General features: G+C 49.1%; 1 long non-coding RNA gene across 1 annotated transcript; it reads left to right on the top strand.

Annotated features, from left to right (window-relative positions):
- The first annotated feature begins 463 nt into the window (after positions 1-463).
- Positions 464-4,500, top strand: LOC138781153 (uncharacterized). The gene is made up of 3 exons (XR_011361446.1): positions 464-555; positions 1,835-1,951; positions 3,981-4,500. It is a non-coding gene; the product is annotated as an uncharacterized lncRNA (long non-coding RNA).
- The last annotated feature ends 1,978 nt before the right edge of the window (positions 4,501-6,478 follow it).

Genomic DNA, 6,478 nt, shown 5'->3' with positions numbered 1-6,478 from the left:
GGGAGCTCACCTCACAGGAACCTCCGGGGCGGCCGCGGGGCATGCCGGGAGCTCACCTCACAGGATCCTCCGGGGCGGCCGCGGGGTATGCCGGGAGCTCACCTCACAGGATCCTCCGGGGCGGCCGCGGGGTATGCCGGGAGCTCACCTCACAGGGTCCTCCGGGGCGGCCGCGGGGTATGCCGGGAGCTCACCTCACAGGATCCTCCGGGGCGGCCGCGGGGCATGCCGGGAGCTCACCTCACAGGAACCTCCGGGGCGGCCGCGGGGCATGCCGGGAGCTCACCTCACAGGATCCTCCGGGGCGGCCGCGGGGTATGCCGGGAGCTCACCTCACAGGATCCTCCGGGGCGGCCGCGGGGTATGCCGGGAGCTCACCTCACAGGGTCCTCCGGGGCGGCCGCGGGGCATGCCGGGAGCTCACCTCACAGGATCCTCCGGGGCGGCCGCGGGGCATGCCGGTAGTCTCCACACAAGGTGGCGCCAAACGGCCGAGCCTAGCAGCCACGTCTCCTCAGACTGTGAGGATAATGGTGACCTGCGGATACTATCCATGTGAGGAAAAAAGAGCAGCCCCCGGGAACATGGCGGCCAGTGGTGATAGTAATAGATCAAGTATAATACACTGTGAGCTGCAGAGAGTTTAATCTACAATAACTACAGCTCTGGGGTATAACACAGGATCAGTACAGGATCAGTAATGTAATGTATGCACACAGTGACCCCACCAGCAGAATAGTGAGAGCAGCTCTGGAGTATAATACAGTATGTAACTCAGGATCAGTAATGTAATGTATGTACACAGTGACCTCACCTGCAGAATAGTGAGTGCAGCTCTGGGGTATAATACAGGATGTAACTCAGGATCAGTAATGTAATGTATGTACACAGTGACCCCACCAGCAGAATAGTGAGTGCAGCTCTGGAGTATAATACAGGATGTAACTCAGGATCAGTTATATATATATATATATGTTGCTGTGAAATGATAGAATCAGGGATTTGATCAAATCCCTGGAAATGATGAAATGACCGCGCCGTTCCATAATTTCCCTACAGAATTGATCAAATCTCCGACCCCTCATTTCCCCCTGTGACAGAATTTTCTTACCGTATCGCCTCTCTGCTCCCTATTCCGCTCATTTCCCCTGCTACACGCCTCTTGCTTCCCCGGCCCGTCCACACAACACCGTATGCCTGCTGGGAGTGTGAGTGCAGACACATTATAGCAGCAGTGTGTATAGCTGAGTGTGAGTGCAGACACATTATAGCAGCAGTGTGTATAGCTGAGTGTAAGTGCAGACAATTTATAGCAGCAGTGTGTATAGCTGAGTGTAAGTGCAGGCAGATTATAGTAGGAATGGAGAGGATGGGAAACACAAGGGCTGACAGAGACTGCAGGGAGCATGAAGGAATGAGCAGGGCATATGGGGGCACATACATACAGCACTCTCTGTCCGGGGAGACAGGGGTTACAGCTATGAGGGGATTACCTCCACAGTCCTGTCCCCTGATGGAAGTCCCAGCCTGAAGTGGATCTGCTATGATTTGGAAGGTGAGGGAGACTTTCTGGGTTTAGCGTCCAGTGCTGCAGACCATGCCCCTCCCCCACAGTACAGGGAGCTCTTACACCTAAGCAATGCTCTTACACCAGGTTACAATTTTAAAAAAAACTGTGAGCTCTTAAACCAAAACGCTCTTAAACCAAGGTACCACTTTACTGTCCTGAGGTTAGAGAGAGGTTATAGTAGACAGGACCTTGTTGGGTGCCGTGTGACTATGAGGTGTATTACTGTGTAAATGACTCCACATCACAATATTCTCTTTATTTCAGGGGTGAGCTCTGCTATATCTGTGTCCTGGTGATAGCCGTCTCCTCGTTTATGTTGTCCTGAGGGTCACAGGAAAGCCCCCCCCCCCCACATCCCGTCATACAGAACCTTTGACCAGGGTGAGTTCCTCATCTATAAGGCCATGTTTAGTTATTTGAGTCAGATATCTAGGTTCCTGTTCACATTGATCAAAAGTGACAGAATTTCATGCGTAGTCGGCGCCGCGGATGCTGCTTAAAGTTCCACCTGTCCCATTGTTTCAATGGGTCAGGCGGAATTTCAAGCAGCATCTGCTGCGCGTACTCCGCTTGAACCTTCGTCACTATTGCTTAGTGTGAATGGCCCCTCAGGGTGTATTTTTCACATGTTGCAGTCATACTACAGTGTTTGTGACATTGTGGTAAGTGCTGCGTCTTCACTGCCATTTAGGAGGCGATTCAGCAGTCTCCATCCCTCTGGCTGGATGTTGGCGCCCTCTGCTGGTCACTGCCATTTAGGAGGCGATTCAGCAGTCTCCATCCCTCTGGCTGGATGTTGGCGCCCTCTGCTGGTCACTGCCATTTAGGAGGCGATTCAGCAGTCTCCATCCCTCTGGCTGGATGTTGGCGCCCTCTGCCGGTCACTGCCATTTAGGAGGCGATTCAGCAGTCTCCATCCCTCTGGCTGGATGTTGGTGCCCTCTGCTGGTCACTGCATTTATACATGGTTTTTGTGGATTGGAAATCAGAGGAATAATCATATTGGGATATTATTCAGACCGCCTGTACTTTTACACAGCTGTTTTAAAGCGACTCTGTACCCACAATCTGTCCCCCCCAAACCACTTGTACCTTCGGATAGCTGCTTTTAATCCATGATCTGTCCTGCGGTTCGGCAGGTGATGCAGTTATTGTCCTAAAAAACAACTTTTAAACTGTGCCCAACAGGCATAGCTTAGATTGTGTATGCATTAGGCTGGCACACCCTCTCTGTCCCTCCTCATCATTAGGAATGCTCCAGGCAGATTGTCTCCTATTCCCCACCTGTGGCAGCCCGGCACATGGGCTGGATCGTTAAGGCACCTGTGCAATGTTCAGACAGGAGAAAATATTCCAGTGGCTTTCCTAATGATGAAGATGGTGGGAGGAGGGATGGTGCATAGTTAGGGCACAGATACTCCCTTTGGGCACAGGGCTGCAAGTTTAAAGGTTATTTTTTAGGACAATAACTGCATCACCTGCCGAACGGACCCCAGGACAGATCTTGGATTAAACGCAGCTATCCGAAGGTACAAGTGGTTTGGGGGGTCAGATTGTGGGTACAGAGTCGCTTTAAACTACATAAAAAAGTATTATGTCTCTTCACTGGCGTATTTTCCATGAGTTGTGTGTTCTGACGCAGACCTGTGTATTTCTCTGGAAATCGTTGTATTCAGCCTGTTAGATGCGCTATGTCAGCTTACCACTAGGTTGTCTTCACACGTTTCGTAGACTACAGACCACATCTATATATTTTATCGAGCCATGTTCCGTATCGCAAAAAAAAAACAAAACTGGAAGGTCCTAGTATGGACCCACAATTGACTGTTTTTCTATGAGTAGGTCCGTGCATTGCGGACAACTGGGGATGCACATCCATTGTGCTGTTGCAGCTATGGAACGTGTGAGTGTTCCCTCGGGGTAGCTTGCTTTACTTCTCTAAAACATATGCTGCAAAGTGAGAAGTGGTGCTGGGGCAGATGCAGCAGCTATTGTAATCGCATAGGAGGAGAGGCTAGCCACTTCCTCTGTCATACGGCCCTCCTCCGTATGTATGGATGGCGGCTCTGCTCTCTCTGGCACCTTTGGTCACTGACAACAGATAATTTTTCATCCTTTCTGTGGGTTACCGAGTGTCAGATCAGCTTCTTCGGAGAAACAACATTGGTTACTGTCAGGCAGCGGCTTTCTCTATAAACAGGCAGGGGAAGTGTGGAGGGCAAAGCCATGGAGTCTGCACTTCATGACAGTATATTAGGCATTTCTTACCCGCCATCCTTCTTACACAGTGTTCGCTCCCAGCTGCCGGGGGCTTCCTTAGCATGGGGGAATGTGAATAGCGGCTGGTATTGAGAGGTCATTTTCAGCACAGATGACACATGGCCCCTCTTGTGGTTTTCTCATTGCTCAGGTCACATTGATCTCCTCCCGTCTATGAGAAAGTCACCAGAGCTTCAGATCCCGGAGCCATGTGCTTTGCCGCCATCTGCAGAGGCGTTTCATATTCTGCCAGCATCTCACGGGAGGGCGCCGGACGAATCATGAAGGAAACAAGGGAGGAGAACATCTTTAAGATGAGACCCAGAACATGTTCACAAAGAAGACTATTAAATGAGCTGAAACGTACGGGTGGGGGGGGGGACCCCAGCGCTGAAGATGGAGGACAACAGAGACAATAGCTGGTTCTAACCCGGTTCTGTTCACAGGTTTTTACAATGTATTAGTCTCTGGCTCTATTCACATCAACTTTTTGGTCTAGTTCTAGTTTGGTATAGTTCTGCAAACTCGTGGATTCTGATGTATACCGTGACATATTCGTAATGTTTAACAGACCATACATAGGAGACTGTTTGTGGTCTGCTATATATACTTAGTTTAGTTGTGGTAAATAAAAATATGGTAATAATGCAAAGAGAATAGATTGTATAAATAGATAATATATGTATAATCTCATGGTAATGCTAAGGTATACAGCAGAATGTCAGTATATACCAGTGGTGAGGACCCAGAATTGTCACTTCAATGGGGCCTAAGCAAAGGTGTTCAGACCGATCCGATCGCTGAAGTGTCAAAAAGTTTTGATCAGTCAGAGTCGGGGTGTTCAGACCGATCCGATCGCTGAAGTGTCAAAAAGTTTTGATCAGTCAGAGTCGGGGTGTTCAGACCGATCCGATCGCTAGAGTGAGAGCCCCCCCAACTGTGTGTGACAAGACAAGAATGGTGGCATAATGTACGTCTATGGGGGAGAAGCTCGGCCCTGCACTTCCCCTTGCTTGTTACAGCCATTGGTCTTAACACCCAGACCCAAACTGATCAGAACTTTTGACTTCTCCCTAAGTTTTTGAACTCTTCAGGTGCTGGACTGATACATTATAACAAATCCACAATGCCGGACAGGATTGTGCTTCTGGGTTTATAGCACTATGTAGCCTGGCTTCATTGTAGTGTGACATGTTATATCTTTATATCAGGGAAAAGGCTTCCATTCACTTACAGTAAGCATGGATGTTGTAAGCAGGAACTGTAAGTGGAGGTTACGTCACCTCCTGTATTGTTCATGGACGTCCATTAGTCTGTGCAATCTGTTAATCTGACACTGTATGTCCTAGGAGTCAGGTTACATAACATCAGCATTATCTTTATGTAACTATTAGTCATGTAGTGATCTGAGCTGTTTCCTTATATAATTTGTGCATTGTGTCCTGGACGTGAAGGCCCGATGCTTATCTCCGAGCTTAGAACAATGTATACGTCGTTCCCTGTGATACAAGCGTGTGTCCGGGTTATTTGTGTCCATCCAGTGATAGGGTGGGAAGGACACAGGCGTCCGCCGCTCACTGAGATGAGCAGGAAATGCCAGAGCCGTATTACCCCGGAGGGGCACAGCTACTAAACACAGGCTATGCCCACAGCGGCCCACTGATCTCCTGACCCCCAATCCTGAGGCCCAAAATAACGTCCTATTGTCACATCCGCCCCTAGATTGTCGCCTTATTGCTTCATGGATTATAGAGTGGTTTTCAGATTCAGTGTAATAAACGTTTTCAGTACTGACAATCCCGATCCAAAAACTATGGAGGATGGCAGCAAGAAACCTTTACCGTCCGCCATATTTCTGATATGAGGATTCCGGGTGGATTCACATGTTTACTGAAGTATCAGGCCGGTTATAGAGAGCCAGCATGGGGGGACGCAGCACATCGGGGTGACCCTGACATGGACTAGCACTATTATTTACTATAGGGCTCGCCGGCTGTTGTACAGTCGCCTTGGTAATCTGACCGACCAGCATGAGCTGCCAATGGTCCCCCATAACAGGACTGACCCATTAAGTGCCCCATATGACTGTGGGTCGGGACTTAGTAAGAAAGGGGTGCGGTTTAAGATGTTACAACACGCTCACACACAATGGCGTATGGCTGCAGGATGTTGTAGTGACATCCAGCAGCTACTTACCGCCATGCCACCTGCCCTCTCTTGCCTACAGATTTGCAGCATGTGAACACACCCGAAATGTCAAGGGGATATTATGTGTGCGTGTGTGTGTCTGTTTGTGTTTGTTGCTTTTTTGTCATTTTTTTCAAATTTTTTTACATTTTTCACATGGCTTATAATAGTAAACATGCCCCGAAGAAACGCAGCTACTAAAACCACTACCAACCCTGCATGAAAACAGGGCCAGAATTGGGTGTGGAAGCCTGATGGGTGCCGGATGGGGGAGAAGGATTGTCGCCCACATATTCTGCCTTCCCGCACACAGAGTTGGGTAAATACGATTAGAAACTCCCAAAAAAACAACATAGAATCTCAGTCCCATTACAGGAAGTTGCTGCAGTTACCCACCTTGGCCTCTAGAGGGCAGAGTATTTGAAATTTTGTATTAGATTTAACCGCATTTAACCCTTTATG

The sequence above is a fragment of the Dendropsophus ebraccatus genome, unplaced genomic scaffold, assembly GCF_027789765.1.
Source record: "Dendropsophus ebraccatus isolate aDenEbr1 unplaced genomic scaffold, aDenEbr1.pat pat_scaffold_954_ctg1, whole genome shotgun sequence".
In the NCBI taxonomy this organism is placed as follows: Eukaryota; Metazoa; Chordata; class Amphibia; order Anura; family Hylidae; genus Dendropsophus; species Dendropsophus ebraccatus.
The sequence above is the reverse complement of the archived record's forward strand: the minus strand, read 5'-3'. Positions and strand labels throughout refer to the sequence as shown.